Source organism: Podarcis pityusensis, assembly GCF_964106645.2.
Source record: "Podarcis pityusensis genome assembly, chromosome: 9".
Classification (NCBI taxonomy): Eukaryota; Metazoa; Chordata; class Lepidosauria; order Squamata; family Lacertidae; genus Podarcis; species Podarcis pityusensis.
In genome coordinates this window covers 42,781,091-42,803,240 of record NC_138034.1, presented here as the reverse complement: position 1 = coordinate 42,803,240, position 22,150 = coordinate 42,781,091, and the positions used below count along the sequence as shown (strand labels likewise).

At 40.9% G+C, this 22,150-nt stretch overlaps 1 long non-coding RNA gene across 4 annotated transcripts in view; it reads left to right on the top strand.

The window, feature by feature from the left end:
* Positions 1 to 6,317: 6,317 nt before the first annotated feature.
* The window catches only part of LOC308485890, a 37,825-nt gene continuing 21,992 nt past the window's right edge, over positions 6,318 to 22,150 (top strand). For all 4 annotated transcript variants that reach the window (XR_013990814.1, XR_013990815.1, XR_013990816.1 and 1 more), the window contains exons 1-2: positions 6,318 to 6,366; positions 6,791 to 6,988. This is a non-coding gene — a long non-coding RNA (uncharacterized lncRNA). The remainder of the gene's footprint in view (positions 6,367 to 6,790; positions 6,989 to 22,150) is intronic.

Here is a 22,150-nt window from a genome sequence, read left to right as displayed (position 1 = left end):
TTATAAATCATTTCCCAGAACGCCTTCACTTTAGGGCAAGTCCACCAGAGGTGGAAGAACGTTCCCTCACACTCTTTACATTTCCAACACTTATTATCAGACAGGTGGTAAATTTTTGCAAGTTTGACTGGGGTCATATACCATCTATAAATCATTTTCATTACATTTTCTTTCAGAGCGTTACATGCAGTAAATTTCAATCCATTACTCCACAACCTCTCCCAGTCCTCAAACATGATATTATACCCAATGTCCTGTGCCCACCTTATCATAGCCGATTTAACCGTTTCATCTTGTGTATTCCATTTCAACAGCAAGTTATACATCACCTTAATCTTTGGTTCTAACAATTCTGTTTCTAGTTTCGATTTCTCCACCTGGAACCCTAGTTTCTTATCATTTTTAAAAACTTCTTTAATCTGAGCGTAATGTAACCAATCTCGCACTTTGTCTTTCATTTTCTCCAAACTCTGCAATTTCCAATTGTCTCCATCCTTTTCTAGTATTTCCCAATATTTTGGCCATTTAGCCTCCATATTGGGTCTTTTTCGGGCCTTAGCTTCCAGAGGTGAAAGCCACCTTGGTGTTTTATTTTCCAGCAAGTCTTTATATTTTGTCCAGACATTAAACAGTGATTTTCTGACAATATGGTTCTTAAAGGCCTTATTTGCTTTAACCTTGTCATACCATAAATATGCATGCCATCCAAAAGCATTGTTAAACCCTTCCAGATCTAACACATCAGTGTCTTCAAGAAGTAGCCAGTCTTTTAGCCAGCAGAACGCTGCGGCTTCATAATACAACTTTAAGTCTGGCAGGGCAAAGCCCCCTCTTTGTTTTGCATCAGTTAATATCTTAAACTTAATTCTGGGCTTTTTGCCCTGCCAGACAAACTTAGAAATGTCTCTCTGCCACTTCTGAAAGCACTCCGTTTTGTCCAGAACCTGAAGTGTTTGAAATAAAAACAACATCCTTGGCAATACATTCATCTTAATAGCAGCAATTCGGCCTAACAAAGAAAGTTTCAATTTTGACCAACTATCTAAGTCTCTCTTAATTTCTGTCCAGCATTTTTCATAGTTATCCTTAAATAGACTTAGATTTTTTGCTGTTATGTTTACCCCTAGGTATTTTACTTTTTTAACCACATTAAGTTCCGTCTCATTCTGAAACCGTTCTGACTCTGTATCAGTCAAATTTTTCCCCAAAACCTTAGTTTTCTGTTTATTTAATTTAAATCCAGCCACCCGACCAAAGTCATTAATCAGTTGTAATACTCTTTTCGTACTGGGCTCTGGCTTCTGCAGGGTCAAAACCAGGTCATCTGCGAAAGCTTTTAATTTATATTGTTTCTGACCGACCTGAATTCCTTCCACCAACCGATCCCCTCTAATCATGTTCAATAGCACTTCCAGAACCGAAATGAATAACAAAGGGGAGATAGGGCAACCTTGTCGTGTCCCTTTTTCAATTTTGAACTCTTCTGTAACCACATTATTAACTATCAATTTAGCTTTCTGTTCTGAATATATCGCCTCAATCCCATTCTCAAAACCCCGTCCCACTCCCATCTCTTTTAAATTTCCCATCATAAATTTCCAAGAAATATTGTCAAAGGCCTTCTCCGCGTCTATAAAAATTAAAACTGCTTTTGTATTTATATCTGTTTGCAAAAGTTCCAAAATGTCAATAATGTTCCTTGTATTAGCAAACAGATGTCTACCTGGGAGAAAGCCGGCCTGGTCCTTATGAATTACTTCATTTAAAACTTTTTTAAATCTACTTGCCAAAATGTCTGCAAATATTTTGTAATCCACATTTAAAAGGGAGATGGGACGGTAGTTCTTAAGTTGTGTCTTTTCAGCTTCCGACTTTGGTATTAATGTGATGAACGCTTCCTTCCACGACTCCGGTGCCCTCCTCCCCTCCATAATTTCATTGCTGACCTCCATCAAAGGTTGTATCAAATAGTCTTTTAATGTCTTATAGTACTTGGAGGTCAGCCCATCTGGCCCTGGAGATTTGCCGAGTTGCATGTTCTGGATGGCTTGTTCAATCTCCTGTCGTGTTATTTTAGAATTCAGGATTGTCCTATTTTCTTGTGACAATTTAGATAGTCCATTTTTTGCCAAAAATTGTTTAATCTCAACATCGTCTTGAGGCCCTTGGGTGTATAGTTTTTTGAAATATCTCTGGAAACACTTTCTAATGTCCACTGGATTCTGAATGTTTTTTCCATCAACCTCTAAGTTTGTAACCGTATTTAATCTTTGTCTTCTCTTCAACTGCCAAGCTAGCAGTTTTCCACATTTATTCGCCGACTCAAACGTTTTTTGTTTCATTAATTTAACCTTCCATTCAATTTCCTGATTTATCAATTTAGAATATTGTGTTTGATAAAGTTTAATTTCTCTCAGAGTTGGCTGTGACTTCGGATTCACTCTTAATTTCTTCTCTAATTCTTTTATTTTATCCAAGATCTTATCTTTTTTCTCATTTTGTGTTCTTTTCTTTACTGCATTCTGTTGTATCAAGAATCCCCTCATTACAGCTTTACTTGCGTCCCAGACGATTCTTTTTTCCACCGTAGTATTCATATTTATCTCAAAGTAATCCTTCAAAACTTTTTGGGCCTTCTTGGTAATTTCCTGATCTCTAAACAAATTGTCATTCATCTTCCATCTAAAGGATCCAGTTGGTAGTAGTGTCATATCCATCTTTACTGCATTGTGGTCGGAGCAGGTCTTTGGGCAGATTTCCACTTTTCTGACCTTAGGTGCCAGGCCTCTAGAAATCCATATTTGGTCGATTCTTGTCCAGGTCAGTTGGGCTTCAGAAAAGAATGTTCCCTCTCTTCCTAGTGGGTTCTTTGTCCTCCAAATGTCAATCAAATCCATATTGTCAGTCATTTCAAAAAAGGTTTTAGGTAGTCTGCCGTCTTTTGTAACATTTTGACTTTGTGACTTGTCCATGTTAGTTGATACGACCCCATTCATATCTCCCATCATTATGATGTTGTTGTAATCCAGATAGTCCAGCATTGTCTCCTGCAGCTTCTTGTAAAATTCCGATTTCCCTTCATTAGGTGCATAGATTCCTAATATCAACAGTTTCTCTCCTTGATATTGTATCTCAATAGCCAAAATTCTTCCATGTTCATCTTTAAATAAGAATTTAGGTGACAGGCTCTCTTTTGCATATATCACCACGCCTCTCTTCTTAACTTTGTCCGACGATACAAATTCCTGGCCCAATCTTTTATTTATTAACACTTTTCTGTGGAGCCTCGTCACATGTGTTTCTTGTAAACAGATAATGTCCAATTGTTCTTTTTTTAATATGTGAAATATTTTCTTCCTTTTTTCCGGAATGTTACAACCATTAATATTCCAACTCAGCAATTGCAGAGACATCCTGGATCAATCTGGTTATTTCTCCAGGGGTGGTATCTTCTCTGAATCTTCAGGTTCCCCAGGTGCTGGTGTTAATGCTGGCGTTGCCCCAGGCCCAGAGAGTAATTCAATTCCTTTTTGAAGGTCCTCTCCGTATGTAGCCAAAAATTTGTCTCTCTCTTCCAATGTTCTAACTTTGACCTTTCTCCCTCTAAAGGTAAAAGATATTCCTTGGGGAAATTCCCACCTGAATGGAATTGCGTTGCTCCTTAGTAGTTTAGCAAGTTCAGAATAGGCGGCTCTAAGATCCAGCAGTTGTCTTGGAATATCTTTATAAATTTCAATTCTTCTATCCAAAACCTCCAGTGACTTTCCGTAATGTAGGCCCAAAATCTTATCCCTTTCCTCCTTTGATCTCAATGTTATCAAACAGTCTCTGGGCCTCTCCTTCTTTATGAATCTTCCAAGTCTGAAAGCTGACACAATTTTAAAGTCCTTTTCTTCCAAATTCCAGAACTTGGAGAATTCTTTGGTCAAAAACTCAGTTAGATTTCCTTCTTCTGCCTCTTGTAATGATCTAATCCTCAAATTATTCTCACGATTTCGCAGTTCTATCATAGAAAGATAAATCTGATGTTCCCCAACTTGTTTAGTGAGTGGTCTTACCTCTTGCTCTAAATTTTCCAATTTTTGTCTGGTGTCCTCAGCCAATTTCCGATTTTCTGCTGAGGCCTCCGTTAACTGTCCAATTGCTTGTGTATTCTGTACCACTTGTATGGTTAATTTATTTAGACATTCTGTATTTTTGTCAATCTTTGCTGATTGCACATCTACTTTCTTGTCCAAAGCTTCCAATTTTTCAAAGATTTTGTCTAGAACAGAAACAGATACTCCTGAGGCCATATCTTCCAATTGTAACTGCTCTGCTTCACCCTCTCCCTCTTTTGCCTGTGACAAGGCAACTTCTTCAACTTCTACTTCTGAGGGCAGAGTAGGTACAGATGATCTACGTGTCTGCGAGGCTGAGGTTAGAGTTGTTAAAGTTGTTTGTCTAACTCTCCCTCTTTTTCTTGTGCCACTCATTCCAACGTTATCTATCAGTCAAGGTCACACTGAGTTATTCCCATGGGAATGGAAAGGCCCAGAGCAAGCAAACAACAAGGGAATCGAAAGTAAATGTACATGTAAAGTCACTGTTTTAATCCAATCCTCTAGAGGGAGCTTAAAATGTCTTTCAGAGTCTAATTTAATATCCAAGAACCTTCAGATACAAATGTTTAGCAGAGTTTATAAATGGTCACTTTGTTACAGACAGTGCTTATTTGTCTCCAAAAAGAATGTTTCAAATTTAAAAGGTCTCAATACCCTCAGATTGTTGCAAGTTCCAATATACAGTATCCAAATCTGCAGTACTGACAGCTCAATCTCTCAATGCTCAGGCAGCTCCTGACTCTGGGTTTCACCTTCTAATTTGTAATCCAATAAAAGGAGGAAAGTCAAGTGCAAGTAATAATTCCAAATCTTTAACTTAAAGTCTTTACTTTAAATTGCAAGTTCAGTAGATGCTTAGATCTGTAAAGTTTAAAATCTCTTTCTTTCAGCCTCCACTCCTCCAGCTAGTTGCTTTTTTCAAGTTCAATGGCTGCGGAAGACGGACTTCCTGTTTCCACGTCTCTCCGCTTTCAGCCAAGTTCAAGCCAATTAAGATTTTTCGTTTAAAATCTCTAATTTCAGGTGATTCAGTCTTTTACTCACAAATAAGTTGCTTTTCATCCGAATCCGTAATTTGACAGGAAAAGGGATCAGCGCTCACCGGCAGCAGCAGCGCGGCTTCGCTCCACAGACTGTGAAGCAGCTCTCAGCGCCGCAACCCCCCTCCACGCTCCGGAGCCCCTTACGGGGTTCCTTTCGCGCTTGGAGGGTCGCTCAAGGCGCCCACCGAGCCTCAAGACCCCAGGCTCTTGCTGCCTGGGGTTTTCCGAAGTGGGTCTCCGCTTCGCCGTAGCGGACGACCCGTTGTCTGCGGAGCGTCCTCTCCCGTTCAGAAGAGGACCGCCATTGATATATCTTATATCTATACCCTGTATCTTAGCATATCTTAGCCCTTAAGCACTTTACATTCCCAGTGTTTTATGAATACCAAAAGCATGTACTTCAAGTCCTTGCAGCTATCAATCACGGAAGAAGCCCTAATACATTCAAACATCACATTACTGTAACTGGAAAAAAGAAAAATTACTACCTCTGTTCAACAAACACCAGCCTCAGAGGATAAATATAACTTTGTCAAGAGCCAGGGTAAAGAGGCTAGAATATCCCCTTTATCTGATTATTAGGTAGTACTGTAACTCCCCAAACCTTTCAAGTGATCCTAGATAGTTGTTACAGGTTAGCTGTCAAACATCATGCCATATATTCTTCATTGCTGGCTAGGAAACAGAGACATCTGGTTTCAAGGAAATACTTTTGACATGTAATCTAGAGGTTCACTCAAAATCAGTTAAGAATAGCACTTTCACAATCTATAGCATGCAAGTGATCATTATTCCTCCTCTTTTGTTTGATGTGATGATTAGGAAATTAATTATGAGTCAAGAGCTGCCTCATCAACAGTTAGCACTTGAGCAACTGGGGCCAAAGGCCTGGTGCTACCTGACATTAGTTGCTCAAGTACTTAGATAAGCAAAAAACAAAACACTTTTCTGGTATGAGGTTGCTGGCCTACTCCTTAAACCAGATGCTCATGTGCCAAATCCTGTCAAAGCCATGTCATGAAATGTGACATTCTCTTCAGGTAGTTTCTTCCTACTTTTTTGTTTTTACCTTTTGCTGGTCAATAGGGGACAGACGTGCTTTGCCAAAGATTCTGAAAAGACATGATTGCTTGTTTAGTATTTAGGGCTATCTTGAGGAGTGGGTTCTAACTTATAAGGACAAGCAGGACTTGACACTGTTTCTCTACACCTTCAGCCTGGTATTTTGTTCATCCTGTTTTCCACTTCAACTACAATGTCATAAACCAGAATATCAAAGTTATCAGCACACATTAAGAACAAACTGATGATAAAAATTACTAGACCTATACAATTCTTTTGTCAGAACAAAAATTAAGACATTTCATGGCCTCCTTGGAAGAGAAGGCTGTTATGTCAGTAATGCCCCCTGCCTTGAAATCGATACCTACTTCTTCCAGTCAGCCATGTTCTTCTATTAAAATCAACTTTAAAATTCAAAGTACAGAAAGTTCCTAAAGGAAAATTTCCCCATGAAATATTGATATAAACAACGAAAACAAAACGCTTTAACATTTTCATTATTTATATCCCTGCCATTTTTCTTTTTACAAATGGTGGATAATTGCCATGTATTTCATGTCTCTTTTATCAATCACTTCTCAGCAATGACTTTCAAACAGTAAATGCAATAGGTCTGAAAACCAATAGAAGAACAAGCCAGGAACCAAAAAGACATAGATCAGCAACTGGCAATCTTCCTGGCAGATATATTGAGAGCACAGTCTTTTGTCCTTCCACATTCCGTAGAAATTAAAGGAGTTGAAACAGATTCACAAATTCACAACTTTGGACAACAGAAGAGTAAGTATTACAATTTAGTCAACTTTTTTGGTCTATTATGCCCTGGATCTGCACACCAGAGCCACAGATATTCATCCAGTCAGCAGGCAGCTGCGTCCATAGTCTGTACCCCTCAGTAGCAAGTCCCCAGCCACTACAACTATCTTTCTCCTCCTCCTCCTCCTGTAAGGGATGAATTGAGTCACCTGTAGTCTTTCTGGGCCTTCCTTCCCATCTACTGTAGCCTGTTGCTGCCCTCTTGCGTGGAAATATATGGAAAGTAACTTCTTAGTCCTAGTGGTTGAGAGTGCCTTCTAGCTCTCCTGCTCCTTTCATTCACACAAACACTCATGTAATAGTTCTCATCTTCCCCCTGCTTTTGCCTTTGCTGTAGTTCCCCTTGTGTCCAAAAAGTCCTCAACTTCTTTAACAAGGCTAAGTGTGCTGGCGCCTCTTACCATTTATTTCAGCAGAGCAGCCAGGTGCCCTCAAGGCAGGACTTTGAGTCAGAAGACCAGCACAATGATCAGGGGTGGTTTACCACATTTTTGAAAAAAACAAATCCAAAGTGGGGGGGGGGGTCAGCCCATCTGAATAACTGAAGTAAGATACTCCCCCTTTCTGGTTGCAAATTAAGACTATTAACTCCAGAGCTGCAACACTTCTTATACTTGCTGCATCTATGATGGTTTCAGAAAATAAGCAAAGTACATGCACCGCTAGTCACCACCACATAAGCCCTTGCTCTCCATCTTCTTAGTTCTTGCCAATGTGCCAAACCAAGTTTGGGTTTTTGAGCGAGTGCCATGAGTGCCATTTGGTCATTTCTCCCCTGTCCCCAGAGACAGAAAGGGGGAAAGTGCATGCACACCTCTTTCAAATGCTCACTCTGCCTTGAAGCTCCCTGTGTGACCTTGGAGCAGTCACTCTTTCTCTCAGCTGAACCTACCTCACAGGGTTGCTGGGAGGATAAATGTGGAGAGAGAACTGTGGGTAGAACTTTGAGCTGTTTAGATGAAAGGCAATCTATAAATATAATATTGAAATCAATAAATATTCAGTGTCAAGAGTGAAAATTCAATGTGTGCAATTAGTTAGTGATGATCTACTGATGGGTCCTGCATCAATTCCTGAGTGGAAGTTTTCTGTGTAGGATTTGCATTGTGTAAAAAGGCTCAGAGGTTCTTCCAGATGTCAAGATATTTTAGCCAATGATTCTAGAAAACCAGAACTGAACCAGCGTTTTTGAAAGGCATTAATCTGCTGAGAACAAAAATCCCTTAATCTCAAACATACAGGGCCTATTGCATAAAACACACCCAACTTTAATGAGACTATTATTAATGGGCTCTAGCTAGCTTAGATGGAAAGGGCATCACAGGCTCATACTTGATGTGGATTCTGAGATCTTGCCCAGACAGCACCAGGTATTACAAAATCAAGGCCAAGTACAACCACGAAATCATTCTAGCACCTTATATTAAAGCATCTTTAAGATTAAAGTATTCTTCAAAAAGACATAAACATAATGCAGATAATTTCCCTACCTTACAATCCTTTTTTTTTTTAAGGGGGGGATAATAATCTAATTTTGGACTTTATTTTTGTTTGGGATTTTTCTCCCTTGTGGTTACAGGGAAACTGGAGAATTAACGTTCCTTAAATTTGAAGGAGTTAAAACAAAATGAGCATATTTTGTGGAATATAAAAAGAAAATGACAGTGCTGGTGCTGATGACAACTCCTACATTTATATCCCAACTTTCCCATAAGAAGTTGTCAACTTCCCCCTGCCAGTATCATCACAAAAACCCTGTGAGATAAGTGAGGTTGAGAGATAGTCGTTGGCCCAAGGTCACCCAATGAACGTCATGGCTGAATGGGGATTTGAACCCGGATCTCCACATCCCTAGTGCAAAACCACACCATGCTGGCACTTCATATCATACATACACTACTAAACATAACTGCAGAAAGAGACCACAGGGATAGCAATCCAAGGCAGTCATCGTAAAAATGAAACGCTCCAGTCCCAACTGCATTGTTTTCACTCTCACAGCTGCACAAACTATCCAGTGTTTTAATCCTTTTCCAGTCCTGTTGTTCACTCCTTGGTCAGCACAGCAAGCCAACCCATTCCTACCTACATTTGGGGGTGTTTAAGGGTGTCTCAAGCTGGGCTGCATGCATCCTCGCATTTTCCTTCTGAAGGGTCACCGCACTATCCCCTTCTGAGAGCTGGAGTGAAGAATTTTGCCTTAGATAAACATTTGGCTGCATAAAAGGGTAGGAGCAAAACAGTACAGTAATAGGACTTGCTATTGACCCAGAGTGAACAAACAATCTTGTCACGTTTACAGGATACATGCCGGGGGGGGGGGGAGTCAGTTCTCTCTTTAACATCTCTAAGCAGATTCTAGTCAGCATTTTTTATTTAACTGAGAACAAATGATCTCTGTAGTCCACCGCGTGACCACTACTGGGGCCCTCTGGAATGACTGTGGCAAAGGATGCATACAATCTATGTAGAGACCGAAGGTCCCAAGGCCCTGCCACCACTCCCCGAGCAGACCTCATTCCTCTGAGTTATTTCAGTGCAGGGAAGGCCATGCTGCCACATTTGAATCTACAATGAACTCAAAACATGTTTAATTACCACAATTGCACTTCCCAGGCCCATGGATCTATAAAAACTATAATTCTGGTCCTACCGGAACTATAGATTTATAAAATCTATTGATATACTATAGATTTTTATAGATCTTGGGTAGCGCATTGTGGATAATTAAACATGCCAGGCAGCTGCTGTAAATGAGAGCCAAGCTAGGGTGGCATTCACATCCAGTGCTGAAACAGCTCCAGAGACCCACCTGGAAGTGTGGTGAGTAGCGGCCCAGGAGGAGGGAGAAGAGTGAGGTGGCCACCATCAGTGGCGGAGCTTCATGCTCCAGCACCGGGGGGGGCGGAGAGCAGACGAGGGTGGGGCTGGCGCGTGTCCCGGGGGCATGGCGCGCTGTCTGCAGGGGTGTGGCACTCATCCTAGGGGCGTGGGACGCCGCCTGCAGGGATGTGGCGCCCAGTGCGGGCAGGGAGGCAGCTGCGATGGCACCCCAACTGGATCGCGCTGCCGGGAGCAGTGCGCTCCCCCCGCACCCCTCTTCCTCAGCCAGTGGCCACCATTATGCATGGCAAGGAACAGGGCAGATCTCTTGCTCTGGTTGGGGGTGGAGGTTGGTGCAGGTATTGCTGCCCCTGCACGTGGTGGCGGGTAAAAGCTCGGGGGCACATCGACAGCATTGTTGTGAGCCCCCGAAGGCTGGCACTAGCCCTGCATGAAAGCCTCCCTTGTGCATTCTTTCCTGTCCTTCCTTCAGTTGGAAGAATCAACTGAGACAGCTGTTATGTGTGAATATGCATTTGGAGTGGATGCATTATGTTTTACATAATCGTTATGTAGAACATATGCCTATCCCTGGTCTTCCACCTGTCTGGGCCGGTGCCTTAAATGGGCCGTAAAACCCAAAGCAAATTCCTTTTTCATTCCTCCCATTCTGGTATACACTTGGGGGGTAGTAATTTGTGTTTTAAGAAGCAAAGAAAACCGCTGTGCAACTCAGCATATCTAAGGCGGAGATATAACAGGATGGGATAGAAAATCCAGCCAAATGGCAGAGACTTCAGCTTTCGAAAGAGGCAGCTGTGGATGAAAAGGTCAACTAGTTTCGTTGTTGAAGTCAACACAAATCTCCTGAACGCTGTTAACCTTAATGCATGTGAACCCAGCATCCCAGATTTAGAGTAATTGCTTTTATACTGATGCAGCATAATGGTGTCCAAATGACACCAAATCCAGCATTCCTTGCCACTAGAGCTATCACTATAAGCAAACATGGCATTTCAAAAATGCGCTTCTTTTCTAGAGCCTTAATAGACTTTGAGGTGCATTCCTACTGACCACAGCAACTTTTCACACAGAGCAGCTGTTTCAAACCAGTGGCCAACTTTAACTAGGACAATTCAGAAATCACTGAAACAACTTTGGAAGAAAGGAGGGGGGCAGGCTTATTTAATTGCAGTTTGTCCTAGATAAAACACCTGTGCATTACTAAAGAGCAATTGCACCAAACCTCTGTCATCTGTGTATTTGGTGCTTGGTGCAGCTTACGATGGACCTACATTTCTGAAACAAACCAGGACTGGATGGAAGACTAGAATGGATGGAAGACTAGAATGGAAACACATTTCCACTTGGGCTATGCCTGGAAAGCTGGGGCCGAGCAGTTTCCCCCTTACCCCGCTCCTTTCCAGTGGAAAACACACTCTTTAACCATCAATCGAAACAAATGGCAATCCAGAGGAAACCTGAATTGCCATTTGTTTCCATTGGGTGCTATAGAGTGGTTTTCCCTGGGGGCAAGCAGCAGAACAAGAGGAATTGTGGATAAGACCTTAGTGTAAACTGCCTTGAATTGACAGGATGTACTATATACTAACAGTGTACTCATCTTCCAAGTCTTGATCCTTATGTAGCAAAAGTGACACCATCCACACTGTTGTTAGCAGGCTGAGGGCATCCCAAGATTTGAAGTAGTACAGAAAAACTTTGGGGGCTACCTAATAGAAAGGGGCTCATAAATGGGTCGGTGAGGACTAAGCATACTCACTAGCTGAACCTAGGATAACTCAGTTGGTAGAGCATGAGACTCTTAATCTCAGGGTTGTGGGTTCAAGCCCCATGTTGGGCAAAAGATTCCTGCATTGTGGGGGGCTGGACTAAATAATCCTTGTGGTCCCTTCCGACTCTGCAATTCTATGACTAGGCACAGAAAACGGATTGACTGTTAGGGGTAGAAATGGAGAAGGGGTATGTAATAGTATCCTGTTGAAAGGCTGGCTGGCTGGCTGGCTGGCTGGCGCTAAATAGCAGTACTCCACACGGCAACGTTTTGTTATAAATATGGATAAATGTGCATGGCATAATTTGTTCTGGGGCTCAACTCCAGGTTGTCTTCAATTCCAGGAAACAATACTATATATAGAGGTGCTTTCAGGGCAGATGCAGAATGAATTTTCCTCTTCTTTATTAGTAAAAGCATTGCATGAGCCACACATTAGGGTAAGGTTCTCCAGCAAACCAGGGGAACATCTATTTTCTTCTGGCACGTCACTGGCATTTGGGTATACACAGCAGTCATCTATTTTGATGACAGCGTGTTTTTCATGTCGCTTTCTCTGTCAACAGAACTTGCTAATCTGTAGTCTTTGTTTACTTACTTGTTTTATCTCCCACCATTTTTCAATGCAGGGGCTCAGGGCAGCATGCGTAAGGCCCTCCATGAGGTCTCGCATCGGGTCACTGACCCAACACAGGCTTGTTTAGCTTTGGCAAGGCTGCTGTGGAGTGTATCTTCCACATGTCCTGAAGATGCTGCAATTTCCTCTTTACCTAGCATCCAGGACAAGTTGCAGAAATAAAAGCTGTAAAAATAATCAAACTAATCAAGCCCATACAACTACGATACATTTGCAATAGATCCCTACCCCAGTCTCAGCATAACCACTTAATTATTTAATCAGATATTTAAAATGAATGGATTTCAAATTAACTGGATTTCTTTTTAAGCATCATGAAAGGAAAATATAAAAGCAGCTGAATCGCATTTCTACTTTCTGTTGCTGTTGTTCATCTTCATGTTGAGACACAGAGGAGTAAGAGTGTGGAGAAACTTCCTGGATTGTAAATAGGTCCCCTAGGAATGTGGGGGGCAGGTAAAGGTAAAGGGACCCCTGACCATTAGGTCCAGTCGCAGACAACTATGGAGTTGCTGCGCTCATCTCACTTTACTGGCTGAGGGAGCTGGCGTTTGTCCGCAGACAGCTTCCGGGTCATGTGGCCAGCATGACTAAGTTCCTTCTGGCGAACCAGAGCAGCGCATGGAAATGCCGTTTACCTTCCTGCCGGAGCGGTACCTATTTATCTACTTGCACTTTGATGTGCTTTCAAACTGCCAGGTTGGCAGGAGCAGGGACCGAGCAACAAGAGCTCACCCTGTCGCAGGGATTCGAACTGCCGACCTTCTGATCGGCAAGCCCTGGGCTCTGTGGTTTAAAAATATGAGAAAACTCACAAGGTTTTGTGCAATAGAATAGATCCCAGGGCATAAAGTCTGTATATAGAATCTGATGAGAGAGTACTGGGATTCTGAAATAGTGGGGATTTTAAAGGGGTGGATAATCAGTCATAGCAGCTCAAATAAATTACTAAAAGTAGCTTTAACAAATTTAGCCTTAAAGTAAAGGGGGGGAGAGAAATGTATTAAAATATTTCACACAAGGCCCCTCCAACACCTTCTTTTTATTGTGCATTCATGATTATTTCTGCTCATTATGCTATTGGGGCAGTCACCTGCAATCCCAGTTTCAGTACCTTTCGCACCTGCAAGTGTTGGCATGGTCACACTGCTTCATTTCCAGTCAGTGCATATCCCACAACTTCCTGCTGAAATCCTGTAACTTTCAATATGATACATGTTCTGGATTATTTTTGCCCATTGCTGTTGCGCTATAGCCCCATATAAAACATTACACAATCGAAGCAGCATCATGCCATTTTAAATAATCAGTGCTCACTTCAAAGAATCCTGGGAAGTGTAGTTTGTTAAGGGGACTAAGAGTAGTTAGGATACCCCTGTTCAGCTCGCAGAGATACAATTCCCAGTGTTCCCTGGGAGGAGGGATTGACTATTAAGCCACTCTTTAAATAAGTCTCTAGCCCTCCTAGAAAGTTAGCAAGCAAAATGTGCAGATACCATTCTAATCAATTTCTGTGAAATAAATCAGGCCACCTGCTCCCACCTTTCAGTGTTTTTATCCAATGAATGAAGTCAGAGCTGTGGGTTGACTTGTTTGGACACAAAGCAATAGGGATATGCGGGGTCCTAAAGATCTCCTCTTTCCCCCTTCCCATTAGTGCACCTTTCCTGTTTCTGTCTTATTTTATAGTCCTTGGATTCTCCATAGTTTGCTCTTCCTTTCCCCCTAACAACAAAAATTCTTGCAGTGGATTTGTCTGAGATTTTCTGCAAATTCTACAGCACAATAATCATGAGTGGATGTTAAAGAATCTCCCCTCTCCCCAAAACACATATCGGAAAACTTTACAAAGAGACGTAAGCATGTCTTCTGCTGTGCAGGAGCTGAACACCGGGCACTTATTAAGAATTCACTATATAGTTAATTTACAGTACAATTGTATGCATGTCTACTCAGAATTAAGTCTCTATGTGTTTATTGAAGCAACCTAGGCTTTGGTTTATGGTTGGCATAGGGGGAAAACAGGGTTCTTGTGCCTTTCATTGCTGCATGGGAGGCAGAAAAGGTTAAACCTTTTCTAGAATAGAAATACAATGATGGTTAACAAAGTTACGGAGAAACCTTCCTTATGACTGTGATGTCTAATTTTGTGTCATGTCATGCCTCTCATGGTGGCCATGTTGTGTTATGCTATACCAGCCATTTTGTTACTGGCGGTAATAGCACTCTCTCAAAATTCAAAATGCTCCACTAGTCCAAAAGGGTTGGCAACTCCTGGTCTAAACTGTTAGAAATTACCTTGGTAACAACATTCCGGATAGAGCTAAAAGGGTTGAAGTGTGGCCAGGGAAGTCAAGGAGTAGACACCAATGCAAAAGGCCCAAATTGTGCTAGAGTTTGATGCAAGTATAGCATCAGGGGTTCAGAAATGTTAAGACTATGCTTCACTTCTCCACTGTTGAAATGGTCAAGGTTTCCTGTGCACTTTTAAGTGTGCTTAAAATTCAGATTTATTTCGTAATACACTTTAACCAGCAATTCATTAAAATAAAAGGAGATGGTCCATTTTTTTATTCTTCTTCCTTTCATTTCTACGCCGCTTTATATTTTTTAAGAAAAAAAAATCTCAAGGCAATTTTCAGCCTATATTAAAGCATCAATAAAACATTTGAGAATAAAACATTACTCAAGAAAGGCAAATATAAAGTCTACATTCAAAGCAACATAATAAACACGGAACTAAAATATTATCGCAAAGATTTCAAAACAAAACCTTGCAAAGAAGGTCAACTACAGAATGCACATTTACTGCAGCAAAGTTAGCAACAACAAAAATTATCTTAAACGTTTCAAAAGAAAACATTACCAAAGGAAATCAAATATAAAATGCACATTTAAAACAGCATAATTAGCAAGAGAATAAAATACTATCACAACCATATACCTGAAATTCCCATCAACAACAAAACCTCCTCTAGAAATACAACAGTCCTCATCCGACCTCCTGGATTTTTAAAGCAACAATGTGGAATGTGCCCAAATATTTCCAGGTGTGGTAGAAGGAGTTTGAACACAGCACTCCAGCATCCCAAAGAAAATTGTTTTCCATGCAGAGATATGCATTCTTCAAATCCTTTCTACCACTCTTAGAACATATGCATGTGTTTGGCCCAAGCAATTCCCAGGTACTGTACTGCACTCCTGTGATAAAATTTGAACCATTTATTAACATAAACATGATGCTCTGAAATAATCTGTGGCAAAAAACTCATAACCTGTGCACTCATTTAGCATGCAAGCATCTATCTTAAGATGCCAGCAGCTTTGTTTTTATGTCTTGCTCATCAAAACAAAAAACAAAAAAAAGTTTAATGATAATTCTACAAAAACTAGAATACTCTGCCAGGTGGTGCCAAAGTAATATATCTCCATACTGCTAAATTCACCCATTTTACCACAACTGAAAAGTAAGACAGACACAACCTTTATGCCACACATAACATATTAAATAATACCTTTTGGTGCATTATGAGCATTAGAAAATAAGAATGTCTGCTGTGGTGCTAGCAAAAGGGCCAGCAGGTGGTGCTGTGCAGTGAGGTCAGCAGTTGCAAGCAGGAAAAGTTGTGTTTTACCTTTCCCAAAGTTGTGTCTTGGCTGTTTGTTAATCCTAGATTTCTAATAGTACATTGGCCAATGCATCGCAATTGTAGCCAGACTATTGAATTTCTGAGAACTTTGCTTAAAATTGCATTGTATGCAGGCTGGTTCAACCACTGAGGTAAACTAGGCAGCTAGTGAGGGCAAAATTCCAGAGGCACCTGCCTCAGCCCTCAGCTACCCAAATGCCTTAACTTCCTGCTGCCATTTTGGAGAAGGTAATTTTAGCAGCTCATTGCGTGGATAAGATCCACCACATTCATAGTAACTTTATCATTCCCATCCAAGTAATCCAAGGGTCAGGCTTTAATTTTTCATTTTTGCATTGGAGAAAACTTTGTAGTGTAAGTTGTGCCCAGAATCAGGATAATTAAGGAACGGTAAATGAGTGGGCTTATCGCCTTTTTTCAGGTGAAACGGGAGTTGTAATCTACAACTGGTATCCAAAGGAATGCTCACCACTTGGGAATGCTCAGTAGGATTTTGGCCTTTTTATTTAAATAGGCTCTGTGCCTTTATCACACATTACTTTAAAAAGTTTCCTGAGTTTCATAAGTGGCTTGCCACGTGTCCTGAAGAAATGCTGACTGAGAAACACAAGCCAAAAGTCTGCTAGGAAACATGGAATTAATTGTTCTGTTCTTTGCATTCTGGCCTCTGTTAGGGATCACGCACTAAAATTCAGAAGTCCAGATTATTTCATGTTTCGCAAAGCAGAGTGATAGTTACATTCCTGACATTAAAAATTAAAATAAGAAATTAAATAATATTCTAGTCAATACTTGATTATTTAACACTTACTTCCAAACTATCAGCAAGACAGGTTTCCAATTAGTGTGCATATCTAATACTGGTATTTAAAGTTAGAGTATGGAAAGGTTATTTCTAACATTGTATGCTATGAGATAACCTTTCCAATTCAAGAAGGTGGGTTTTTTATCTTCTTTTTTTTAATGTTCCATTGAGAGTCAGCCAATTTTTTAAAAAAAAAAATCAAATCTGGAGAAGTCAGCAAGTCTGCATAGAAAGCATGTGGAAAGACTGGAATAACAAAGTTTTAACAGGTCTGTCTCTGAGCCTGAACAATTTGTTCTCTCCAGGATATTTCTCTGTGGAAGTCCAGCTCATATTACGAGTGACAGAACACCCACAGAGCAAGTAATAAGCGTGCCTAAAATCAATCAAAAGCAATTATTTTACTGCAACTATATTTTCTATTGTATTTTCAAAAGATTACAGCATTTTATTAGATATGTTGTTGCTATAAAGTTGTTTTACACAGCACACTGGTTGCACGTACAAAATTGGCACTTTTGTTATTATTTTCTCCTTGATTCTCATTGCTTTGATATTTGAGTGTTACGCTTACTGTGAGTTAGCAGCAAGCTTGCGAGTAGAAGCTAGTTGACCCATTCCAAAAATCTGCATCGTGCCAGCTACTTTGAAACATTATTTTTGCTGCGTTGTATACCTTCAAATTCTTATTTAACTTCAAGGTGGAGAAAAGGGAGAGCTGCCAATAGCTACGACCCAATAGCGCCTTTCACATTATAATTGTGCAGGTCATGACCAGGAAGTGGGGCAACATGGCTTGCTCCATCCCCACCGGCTGCACACACACACACACACACACACACACACACACACACACACATATCAATGCAGAGATCTACGAACAGTGAAGCAGCAATGATGGTCTGGAAGACCCAGACTGGACCCCTGATGGCAAGAGGAAACAAGCTGCAAGACCACTCTGCTTTTTAAAGGCTCGCTCCCGTCTCCCTGGAGGAAGTGTCTGTAGAATCTTTCTGACAAATGAGAGCCAAAGTCTGTCGGTCAGGAATGTCATGTATCCCAAGTACCCTTTTTGCATTTGACTAGAACTATTGGGAGATATAGATTCAGGTAGGTTGGTCTGACGCAGTCAAAATAAAAAATTAAAAAATAGTCCAGTGGCACCTTAGAGACTAACTAAGTTTGTTCTGGGTACAGTAATACCTCTGCGAATGTCTGCCTTGTCTAGTGTCCATTCTGGCGAATGTCCATGGCAAACCCAGAAGTACCGGAATGGGTTACTTCTGGGTTTGCCGCTCACGCATGTGCAGAAATGCTAAATCGCACTTTGCGCATGCGCAGAAGCGCAAACTGTTCCGCGTGTCCAGATGTGGCACTTTGCCCTGCATCCTTTTCGGCTAGTGGCCAGGGCTCCAGAACGGAACCCGGCCGCAAAATGAGGTACGACTGTATAAGCTTTCACGTGCATGCACACTTCTTCAGATACACTGAAACAGAAGTCACCAGACCCTTATATATAGTGGGAGGGTGGGGTGGGGTTTTTCTCAGAAAGGTAGTAGGAGATGGGTGATTGACTGAATGGGTATGATAAACCTGTTGACAACTGTTAACGACCGCAATTAGTCCTACAGGGAAAAGCAAGGGATAGTATGCAGATGACCAAAAATAGCTTTAGCATGTGTAATGAGACAAGAATCCAATATCTCTATTCAGACCAGGTCTCTCCATAGTTTTCAGTTTAGTAATAAGTTGTAATTCAGCAAGTGTATCTGAAGAAGTGTGCATGCACACAAAAGCTTATACCCAGAACAAACTTAGTTGGTCTCTAAGGTGCTGCTGGACTATTTTAATATTTTTTTTATTGGGAGATATGCAAGAGCCTGGCTTGGAGGAATGGTGGGACCAGACCCAGGTCCTTCCTCACATGTCCTATCTTCCCTTTACCTGGCTTTTGACACTTGACGTACAGGTGACTCACATCTTGTGCTTATTTTACTTATGCAAGCACAGTTTTGCGTGGGTGGGGGAAATAAATAAATAAATTGAGAGTGGAGAAAGCCCACTCTACAGTTATTTATTCCCCCACATACACACCTGTACAAACAGCTGTTATCCCAGAGTCCTTGCACCACCTTCCCCAAACCAGACAAGCAGCCCTCCACCTGGGAGGGGGGCGGGTTCTAGTGGTTCCTGCCTTTACACATTTTTGTGTTTACACGTGGACCCCTGGAACCTAACCCTCGCATAAGATGCAAATTACCTGCATTTATTCTTAGGACCCACCTATATTTTGCTCAGTTTATTTTGCTCTGTTCCATTTGGAAGAGTTTTAGGCATCATTATTTTTATAACAGATACTGTATGTAAGTGCTGTAATCCATCCTGGGACCTTATGGTGAACCTCAGGTAAGAAATCTTATAAGTTTAATATCTCTGGGTACTGTCTCCTACCCTTTAGATGCCCTTCATGTTAAGCAAGACGTAATTCAGTTACTGAGTATACTCTACATCACTTGTCCTCTACCATAACTTTAGCTAACAACTTTTTTTTTTTTTTTAAGATAGCTCAAAAAGAAAATATCTTGGGGATTTCAGAGTCAATCTCTCTTTTGCCCATTCTGTTAAGTATTTTCATTTTCTGGCCGACTTTACCTGCTGTGAAAAAGACAGGCTTCCTGTGTTTTCTAACCATGCATATAAAGCTCTAAGGATTTTAGACACTTTTTAATATTTTTTTATCAAATATACCTGCACTGTTCCATTTTTTTATGTAACGCTTCAAGAAAAAAAGCATTTACAAGCTAGATTTGAAACTCAAATCCCTTTTCACCTCATTGACTTAAATTTAGGATGAACGAAAAAGATATTTTCCTCTTACAGCTGCCAAAAGGGGGTCAAAAGGTAAAGCAAGCAGAAACCCCCACCCCACAATATTGTTTCTATGGGATCAGTGGTAAAGGCTTTTCCAAGGACAGGAGAAGCTCTATTTAATGCCTCCATAGAGCTTTTAAGAGATTATTCTGGCATATTAGAGTATGATCCCATCGAGTTCAGAAAAGCTGGGAAACAAATATTAAAATTCAGAATGTGGAAGTTACCTTTAGACAGATTCCTCAGTTATATGGCCATTTTCAATATAAGCAGAACTACAGGTGCACCAATATTTTTTGCCAAATAGGGAACTCATCTACCTCATTGGATTTCAGCTGGCTGCTAGAGAACTACAATTTGGTGATATCTCCACCTAAAGTTGAATTACACGCCCCACAGTGGAAACACTCCACTCAGGGAGGGCACATGAAAAGGATGCAACAGCCATGCACTGTGGCCGGGGTCCTTCTCATGCCACTCTCAGAATCCAGCCTCATGAAGCTGTGCTAGGCTGGCTTGGGGAGGGCGACATGAGGAGCATGCCCCGGCTGTGCACCCCCTGTGCTACGCCACTGCCTATGCATGTTTATTCAGCATAAGTCTGCATTCAGTGTGCTTACTCCCAGGAAAGTGAGCATAGGATTGGAACCGCTATACTGCTTTGGGATAAAAAGATAGGGTTTGTTTGTACAATATTTACCATCTGGCTTTGCATGTCCTGCTTACAAAGTGTTTACTGCTCTGTCAATTTTGCACATTTAAGGTCGATTTTAATCTCTTTCTTTTCTTTACTCTCCTGCCTCCCCCCTCCGCAAATCTTTTAAACTTGCTACACAGATCTCTGCATGTAGCCTTTGGCTTTATTCATACTGTGAGAACTTTTGTTCGTGATAATTAGTCACTCATTGTGCTCACTGCCAGCTGTTCTTCTGCCTGTTGTGTCTGTTTTCCTAAACTTCAAAGAGACCTTTGAATTTTTTCAATAAAAAATGCATGTTTTTAAAGCAAAGAAGAACCTTCCTCAGCTTTAACGCACACTCCGGGTCATGAGATGTAGCTTGGAGGCAGGTCGAACTGTCCTAAAGTTTTGTTGTGTGTTGTGGGGCAAAAACCACAGTGAAGTTTGGATGTATGACTATCAACTCCCTTCTCTGTTTGAGCATAATATTTAAAATGGGTTTTCCAGCTGTTAGGAACAACTTGAAAAGAATGAAATCTCATCTATGGCTTATCCCCACCTGAGAGAAGATGATAATACGAAGAGAATTCTCTCCTCATCCCATCACAAAAGTTGCAACTAGACTTTCCCTTCCAATTTTTACTGCTTTCGTCATTCCTTATTGTCCATTTTCTCTATCTTCAAATCATTGTTTCACTTTGTTTCTACACCTTGGCCTCAGATAGTAAACCTGTCACTAATCTCAGTTACACACACACACACACACACACACACACTTTCCATGCTATAATTCTGCTGCTGGAGAGTAGGGGACTCATTCCATGCCATGGTGGGTTACAATAGCCAGATTTGTTATCACAGTAGACAGCCATATGCTTCTGTTCCTTTAATTTGTAGTTTTTAATTGGAAGACTTATTTTCTTCTAGGTTGCAGCTTTCTTCTTGACTCCTAGATATCTGACAATGTTAACAGAAATAAGATCACAGTTCCATTCTGGTGACCTCACCTCTCAAATTTCAGTGGTATAATAGCCTAAATTATATTTTATGTCACTCTTCATAATAGTCTGTCTCCTTTACTGCGCATTCCAACTTGCCTCCGAGACAGCAGCAAGTATCACTGCTGGTGTGATTTAAAATCTTGGATGAATACAAGTTCTGGAAAATAAAAGTGTGACAAATGCCTCTATAAACACTGGACATAAATGCTGGAGCTTTATTTTCCAGTTTCTGTTGTGGACAATTACATGTATCTCCACACCATGAAAACTAGGCACTCTTAGGAAATGAATTCTTTTAAGGCCTGAAGAAATCGTGATGCGATTTTTTAAGGGATGTCAAAGTAATAGAAAATATTTTTTTAATGGATGGGTAAATGGAAGAACTAGATACGAATTGCATCAGCCTAAAAGATAACTAAAGTCTGTAATAATTAATATCAGTGTGGTCTGACAGACAGGTTGGATTACATAGGTTGCCTTCCCCTAAGTAGACACATGTCTACTTTCAACATGTCCATGAGCATGTTGGCATCTGTCTGTCTCAGGAGACAATAGAGGAGTGCGCTTTTGGGTAGATTTTCAGAAATACATAGATACAACCCACAATAATTTCCAGGATAGTTACCACACTTTAAAAACTCATAACCTCAGGAATTCCGTATTAGTTTGCTCATTTATTTATTTATATCCCAGTCTTCCCCAAGGAGCAAATGGAAGCTGGTTCTCCTGCCCCTCCATTTTATCATCACAATAACCCTGTGAGACATGTTAGGCAGAGAGCCAGCGTCACTTGTACAGTAAAATGCCTCTTTAAAGCAGCTGTTCAGTCAGCTTGGCGCAGATAGTGAATGTAAATTATGAACTA